A 6,822-nucleotide genomic window follows, 5' to 3' on the forward strand; every position below is an offset into this window, starting at 1 on the left:
GCTGCTATAGCACTTTGGAGTAGACAGTGACTGGAGGGATTTTCCCATCAATGTAATAGCTGCATGGAGAGAACAATTCTTCCTTTTCTTTAGCACTATCTAACCAGGGCTTAGGTCACCTTAATTATATGGGTTTGATGGGGGGTCACACCCTGAGAGACGTCGCTTTGCCAGTTCAGTGCCCAGTGTACACCAGCCCTTAGATCCCTCTGGGTATTTCAATGCAGGCACTGACCTGTGAGAGGAAAACATCAGCTCACAAATGATCTTCCCATTATTAATTTCCACGCTGCCCCTATTGGAGGTCTGGGCATCTCCAGTGTCACTGCTCTGCGTTCACCTTCCCCTAGAATTGTTCTCGGACATTCGCCTTCCTCTGCAGCATGGGGCACAGGTCACTTGCTGGAGGATTCCCTGCACCTTGAGGTCTTTAAGCCACAATTTGAGGACTTCAATAACTCAGACATAGGTTAGGGGTTTGTTACAGGAGTGGGTGGGTGAGATTCTGTGGCCTGCATTGTGCAGGAGGTCAGACTACATGATCATAATGGTCCCTTCTGACCTTAAGTCTATGAATCGATGAATCTATTCCCAAATTTGGAAAATTGTGCAGTTCAGAATGTGAATAGCGACCCCGGCTCCTTCCTGCACCTGCTCTACATTGCTCCACAGCAGCTTCTCCCCCTGCAGAGTCACCCCAGCACGGCAGTGCAGCCGCCCAGGGTTCAGCAGGGGCCCCTGGCAAGGACAGTGGGTGCAGCTAACAGCCCAGTGTGCCTGGCCCTGAGGCAGCTGTAAAAAAGCAACCCACCCCCCCCAGAAGTACAGAGACTGAATTCCCCAACTTTAACATCATGACCCCCTGTAGAAAGCCACACGTCAGTTGTATTTTCACAGGGAGATGCAAAAATCAAGTGACCAATTTTTGAGTTGAGTAAATAAAGTTGAGGAGATAGTTATTAACCTCACAAAAATATACTAAAGATCCCTCAACATAACACCTGAAGGTGAAATATGAACAGAGACAAACCTTGTCAGCAAAGGCTCATTTTCCAAACAATCCTCAAAATGTGACTAATTCCCACCCCTCCTCCACAGGGGCTCTGTGCAGTGTCACTGTTCTGCAGGCAGCTTCCCATTAAATGCTGTTGGGGGACATTCCCAGGCCTGGAAATGTACCAACGACAGAATTTGAAGAGCAAACCTGGCTCCCCGCACCAGGTGGGATTTGAGTGTTTTGTCCCTGTCACTTAGTCTGTGTCAATAGTACAGACGCCATAGGCAGGACTCCAGGCTCTGCTTGAGGGATCCTGGCGCAAGGGCTGGGGCGGGCGGGCGGGGGGGGGGGGGGGAGTAAGGATGGTATATTCTTACCTGGAGAGGAGGTAAAAAGTGAAGGGGGCATTTTTTATTAGCCCCCTCCTGAGGGTCCCCAGGGCTGGAATTCTACATTCCACAGGCCAAATAAGGGGGTGACACCACTTGGTTAATGAAAACCAGTGCTCCAGGTGAGGTTTGAACTCACAACCTCAGCATAGCTCCTCTCAGCACTGCCCTATAAGTACTGTGCGCTAAGCAATTGCGCCACTGGAGCACTTATTAATTAGGATTCTCCAAAACCCCTAGGTTGATACAGGCGAGGCGTGACCCCCAAAACATTCTCAGTGGGGCTGAGAGCAGGTAGCGACAAGTGTTGTACTCGGTGGGGTGGATTCTTCTTAAGGGTTCCAGGCCCCATTTGACCCTTTTGTTCTTCCCTGTGTAATAACCGAGCTGGTTAAGACTCAATGGAGAGTCTTGCTGCAGACCAACAGATCTGAAATCACTGATAACCAGCTCTAAGCATTAGTCCTGCTTTGGGACAGTGTCTCTCATGCAAGAAACTGCCCAGTCTGCGCTAGCAGGGAGGCTCCCTCACTAACAGCTGAAATCAGGGAGAGCTGTGTGAAGTGCAGGGCCCCAGGGGTGCCTGAACAGGGGGGGAACAACACCCCAGGACTTTTAAAAATGGGAGGGCTCTGCCTTGCCACTTTGTAATGACTGTGAGGGGGGGAGGGGATGGAGAGCAGTGAGCGGGAGGTGGGGTCTCGGGCGAAGAAGCAGCGTAAGACTGGGTCCTTGGGAATAAGGGGTGGGGCAGGGGCGTGGCCTCGAGTGGAAGGGGTGGGGCTACTGTTTGGGCTCTGGTGGCCGCTACTTTTAGGCAGGGCAAGTGCAGGAGGCAAGTGGGGCAATTTGCCCCGCAAGCCCTGGCCAAGAATCCCTTCCCTGGCTAGAGGCACCTTTTTAATTTTTACTCACCGGGCGGTGATCCGGGTCTTCGGCGACACTTCAGTGGTGGGTCCTTCAGTGCTGCCGAAGACGCTGAGCGAGTGAAGGACCCGCCGCCACTGAAGACTCAGCCACCGCCCAGTGAGTACAAGTGCCGCAGCGGGAGGCGCCTTTTTTTATGTCCGCTCCCCCGCTTTGCCGCAGGCCCCCGAATCCTCTGGGCGGCCCTGCTTTTAGGGAGCCTGTTCCGCTCCTGGTGGGACCACAAGACGTCCCAGAGCAGAGAGGGTGGCCAGCAGAGCGGTGACAGGGGGAACGGCAAGGGGCCGGCAATGTGGCCAGACAGCGGAGGGAGAAAGGGGCTTTCCCCCCGGGAGGTGAGAGGTGAACTCTGGGTTTTCATTGACCCAGGCCAGCAGCTGTGGGTGAGGTGCAGTGAAGGTGTGTGTTCGTGTATGTTTGCAATTGTGTGTGCATGTGCGTGCTCTGCTGCCTTCTGCCGGTGCGACAACCGTTTCTCTGTATGTCACAGCCCCCATACCGTCGACCCCGGTGGTGATTTCCCCATGTTACAAGGGCTGGCTGGCCTGACCCTTCTCCCCTCTGTGAAGTGTGGCAGAGGCTGCAGCTCATCCCCTGTGGGGCAGGAATGCCAGGGTGCAGGGCACTGGGCTCCGATGCACCTGGAGAGCAGCTCAGGTGGGGCAGGGCAGGGCATGTGGTGTCTGTTCTGCGTTGCCTGGTGCTGGGCCATTGCACAATCCCCAGCCACGCCACACAGCGCGCCCTGAAAGGGAGTGGGGGGCCAAGCAGATGATCCAACACGAGGGGATCATTCTCATTGGTAACTGTCCAGTGGCAGTGAGTTCCACAGGCCTTGGCACATGCTGTGTGGGGCAGGAGGTCCTTGTGTTGGGAGCAGTGGGAGTGAACTGTGTGCAGTTGTGTCTCTGAGCACGATTGTGAATATTGTGGTGTGGGGGGGTGATTGTGAGTGCGGCTGGGGGTGTGATTGTTTCTCTCTTTGGGGTTGGGCTAGCATGTCCCTCTGGGTGTGTTGTGTGTGAGTGTTCTTGGGATTGTGTGAGTCCCTTTGTGAGTCTGTGTGTGTGTGTGTGTGTCAGTGTCACTTGCTGCAAAGCCATTTCCTACTGGATACAAACAGTGTCTCACCCACCCACCCACCCACCCACACACACACAGAGCAGGGCTCAGCCCCACCAGCAGGGGGCAGCAGGGACACACACATCTCTCCTGGGCCAGCTTGGACAATTTCCCATCATGAGCTGGTGCTGGTGCCCCCACACGGGGGTGGGCAGTGACCGGGCAGGGCTTTGGGGGCGGGCACAGCGGGGGGGGGGCTGGGGGAAGGACTCATTCAGGTCTGTCCAGGGGTGACGCTACCCCTGGGCAATTCCCTGGTGGCACCCACCCCTAAGGCTGGCCCTGGCTATGGGCTTCAGAGGGAGTGACCAGACCAGGCGGCCATGGAGAGCTCCAGCCCCTGTTCTCCCCTCCCAGCTTCTAGCAATCAGAGGCCAGGGACATTCTTATGACAGGTACTGCTCAATAACGAGCCAAAGTACATTCATATTCCTCATCTGAGTCAGATGCCACCCACCGAAGATTGATTTTCCTGTCTAGTGGTTCAGGTTCTGTAGTGTCTGCATCAGCGTGTTGCTCTTTGAGGACTTCTGACAACATGTTTCACACCTCGTCCCTCTTGGATTTTGGAAGGCTCTTCAGATTCTTAAACCTTGGCTCGAGCGCTGTAGCTATCTCTAGAAATCTCACATTAAACCTTCTTTGCATTTTGTCAAATTTGCAGTGAAAGTGTTCTTAAAGTGAACATGTGCTGGGTCATCACCCAAGACTGCTATAAAACAAAATATATGGCAGAATGTGGCTAAAACCATGGAGCAGGAGACATACAGTTCTTCATCAAGGTCTTCAGTGACAAATTAACGCATTTTTTTTTAATGAGCGTTATCAGCATGGAAGCATGTCCTCTGGAATGGTGATTGAAGTATGAAGGCATATGGATGTTAGCATATCTGGCACGTTAATATCTTGCAACGCTGGCTACAAAAGTGCTATGAGAGAGCCTGTTCTCACTTTTAGGTGACATATATAAGACACGGGCAGCATTATCTCCAGTAAATGTAAACAAACCTGTTTGTCTTAGCGATTGGCTGAACAAGAAGTAGGACTGACTGGACTCTAAAGTTTTACATTGTTTTCTTTGAGTGCACTTATGTAACAACAACAAAAAATCTACATATGCAAGTTGCACTTTAATGATAAAGAGATCGCACTACAGTACTTTATATTTTACAGTGTAAATATTTGTAATAAAACTATACAGTGAGCACTGTACACTTTGTATTCTGTGTTGTAATTGAAATCAATATATTTGAAAATGTAGAAAAACAAAAAAAAATTAAATTAGTATTCTATTGTTTAACGGTGCGATTAAAACAGATTAATCATGATTTTTTTAAAATTAATTGCATAAGTTAACTGTGATTAATTGACAGCCCTACATTTGAATTTTTCTGTCCCGTGCAGGACAAGCTGGAATATCCGTGTGCAGGGAAAGAGCCTGGGGGGAATTGTGCTGGGAAATTATTTCCTGTTCTGACATGTTCCCAGTTGCCCTTTTTGCCCTAACAGGCTGCAGCGCAACATCCATGTTTTGCTCCAGCTCATTCCGTCCTCCCAGGGGCCGGGGAAGGGAAATGGCTGCAGTGGAGCCAGTCGAGGGAGGGATGATCAGGGAGTTGCTGGCGGGTTCCCTTGGCGGGGAGAAAGGGCAGTAAATACATAGGGGGTGGGAACTTCCAGGAAGGTTGGTCTGGGTGGGAGAGGGCAGGAAATCCCCAGGGTGGGGGACAGGGAGTGACAAACCTGCTGGGATTTGTTTACTGTGAGGCTCCAGCATTTCTCAAATGTGGCCACCAGGGGCTTTTATTGTGGCCACAGCCTCCCGGGCTGTAATTGAGGGGGAATCGGGGGCAGCAAAGCAGTGGCTCTTCCCCCGGGGCTGCCTGCAGGGGCTGGTCCCTACCCTCTTCCGGAGTCATAAACACTGCAGGAGCAGGCAACCAGTGGGAGTTCCCCACCTTCCCACGTGCGGTGGGGCTCAGGCTTCAGGCTTCTGCTCTGGGATGGTGGGCGATAGGCTCAGTCAAGATACATGGAACGTAGGCTGGGTGGGGAGAAGTCTGTGTAACTCATCCAGTTATTGATATACATGTGACTCGAATATTGCCAATCTGTGTCCCCACACACACACAAGCCCCCCCCAACCAACCATCTCCCAAACAGACCCTCAATCTGGAAAGCATTCATCCCTCATGTTGTTGAAAAAACTCACAGCAAACAGAAGAAGCCCAGCTTTTAAAACAATTTTCCAGCAAGACAAAGAAACTCACAGCTGTAGACTCAGAAAATACTCCAAAGGAATTTTAACAATATGTTCTCATGAAGAACCTAAGTGCTAAAGAGACCTGATTATCCAACTATTTAAAAAAAAATCTTCTCAAATCAGCATCTTTAGAGTGAATCTTATTCTGCTTTTTTAACCACACAATTCTCCCCAAAAGGAGAGGCACTGGTCCTAGAGACACTGCAATACCAGGTCAATGCATGGGGTGGTCAGAGCAAGCTCTTATTCCATCCCCTTGTTTCAAAAATCAATTGAACATACAGTCCTTAAATAAAGGACTTATCAGATATTAAGCTGATAAGAACAGATTTAAATTTTATTAGAGAATATTTAAAATAAACGATACAAAGTGTTTGAAGCGTCAGTTATTGTGTCATTGGGGGTAACATACAGGTTGTGGGGGGGATGTTAACGTTTTGGTGTTAGGCAGCATATACATATACACAGTCTGTCATGTCCCCAATGCAGGGTATACGGTGGGTGGGTTCAAGGTACAGCCAGCAAGCAGTGAGGGCACATCACTCATACAAACAGGTTATGGATAGTCGTGGGCGTGAGTAAATGAGCAGACTGGGTAATGGTGATAGGGTGCCCCTCATGGGGCAGAGTTCAGTTTGGTTGGTTCAACTATGCTTGATCTTAGCCAAAGGCTGAGAAGCGATGCTGAGAGTCTTGGATGCTAGGCAGCCGCTCTTCCCCCACTGCTTTCTACTTCAGCACGAGGAGCACCCAGACATGCACCAAACACCATTCACGAGGCTTTGATAACTAGGTAACTCGATGTGATGATCACTTCCCCGAAATGACTCCACTGGAAGAATTCAAAGCAAGAGCCCTTAACACACAATTCTGTTCAAAGACAGAGAAGTCTTTCAGCCTCCTTCCTCTTGCTGGTTTCCCTATATGCTCCTAATTTGCATAAACGCACCCACTGACCTGTGACTAACAATCTCTCATGTTAACTCTTACGCAAAACAGGCCAAAGAAAGCCTATGCAAGCGCTATACCGCAGCCCCAATGCTCTTTTCTGCTCCTTCTCAAACGTACACACAAGTGTTTTGCTCCATACCAGTCCAGTTTCTTGTCTAACCACTGCACACATA

At 50.5% G+C, this 6,822-nt stretch overlaps 2 non-coding genes across 2 annotated transcripts; both read right to left on the reverse strand.

The window, feature by feature from the left end:
- Nucleotides 1–1,500: 1,500 nt before the first annotated feature.
- Nucleotides 1,501–1,594, reverse strand: TRNAI-UAU. Its single transcript has 2 exons — nt 1,557–1,594; nt 1,501–1,536 (listed from the first exon to the last, which is right to left on the reverse strand). It is a non-coding gene; the product is annotated as a tRNA-Ile (tRNA).
- Nucleotides 1,595–5,874: 4,280 nt separating this feature from the next.
- On the reverse strand, nt 5,875–6,059 carry LOC120376432. The gene has a single exon (XR_005587311.1). It is a non-coding gene; the product is annotated as a U2 spliceosomal RNA (small nuclear RNA).
- Nucleotides 6,060–6,822: the final 763 nt, after the last annotated feature.

The sequence above is a fragment of the Mauremys reevesii genome, linkage group 12 (genome assembly GCF_016161935.1).
Source record: "Mauremys reevesii isolate NIE-2019 linkage group 12, ASM1616193v1, whole genome shotgun sequence".
NCBI lineage: Eukaryota > Metazoa > Chordata > Testudines > Geoemydidae > Mauremys > Mauremys reevesii.